Genomic DNA, 1,497 nt, shown 5'->3' with positions numbered 1-1,497 from the left:
CGTCTATAAACTGGACTTTAGGGTTTATTGAACCTGAGCGACAGACCGTGTACGGCACATCAAACCCCAGCCTAGGCCTGATTTGGTGGTGCCCATGTACTGTACCTGTGCTTCTCTGGAACTCCAATAAAGTATAGCATAATTTAAAGTCCTGTCTCTGTGTCCTGACCGACACACCATACTGGTGGACCACCTAAAAGCCAGCTAGATAGTTCAGTACAAGAACTCTATTGTAAGCAAACTCCTACGTGAGAATCAAGGTACTCTACAGTATAATGTCAATATGAGTTAGCTTTCAATAAAGGACATGATGTTATTATTATGCTCCATACTCCATTATACTGGAATTGTGTTGCTAGGGAACAGCTTTGGTGCAAGTTTATTGTCAACTACTGATATTCACAAACGCCACAATAGGAAATAAACTTGGACCCATTTAGAATGTTTATGTTGTCGAGTGTGAATAGGACTATTTGGGTCCCCAAAGAATTTGTATTACTTCTCTGGACTGCACAGACAATGTTTTGTTACAGTACGTACAAACAGCCTGTGGATATATTGATTCGTAAGGTTGTTTTTTTCCTAGCATAGTTGGGGCCTGTGGGATGTTGTCATGTAAATTCAGTCTGTAACAACTTGTCTACAGGGGAAATAGTGATAAAAGAAAGATGATGAGCTCATGACTTCTCTCCTCTAACACTCGGCATTAAAGATGAGCTTTTCAAATGAGTATTTGTTGATGTGGCGTTGCAGTGCATGTTTATGATTTAATCAATAATTAACTGTGCATAACTGTTGGCTACTGGATGCACGAGTGAATTCGAGTTACTTAATGGAATAGGCCAGAACCACTTATTTTATGGCTAAATAAGATTTCTGTGAAATAAATATATTAGATTTTGCTTCTCCTCAAAACTTTTTTCAAAGGAAACAACAAACAACAGCAGCACACGCAGGTAATGTGCTTTCACTTAAAACCTACTGAATCTCAAATTAGAGTCTAATTCCTTTCATGATACACAGTTAAAGATGTACAATTCTCCATTGAGACTTATCAGTTATGAGTAATATCAAGACACAGATGGCAAGAGACATCTGTGTCTTTTGCCATTAACATAAACAACCTTTGTGCTTTGTGCTTTCACTAGCTTCATTTTATTACATTTTATTCCACAAAGATAAAAGTTCTGAACCAGAAAAGATACCCACATCTACACATACAGTAGAAGGTCTCCAGTGACTTTTGAAAGCTGAAACTGAAAGCACAGGCAGACTGGCAGTGACTTCCCACCAGAGTTTAAACTGTTTGTGTTCGACATAATTGTGTTTGTTGGCACTGATGTGATGTAGCTTTACCTATGATGAAAGTTGTTCTATTTTGAGATTGGCTTTGGTTTGGTCATATTTAATGACACCAGAGGCCTTGAATTATGGATTAAACTTTTTAATCGCCTTAACTTTTACAAGGGTTGTACATTGTCATCATGAATATGTTTA

Source organism: Gymnoscopelus braueri (assembly GCF_963280865.1).
Source record: "Gymnoscopelus braueri genome assembly, chromosome: 2".
NCBI lineage: Eukaryota > Metazoa > Chordata > Actinopteri > Myctophiformes > Myctophidae > Gymnoscopelus > Gymnoscopelus braueri.
Note: the sequence above shows the minus strand (reverse complement) of the source record.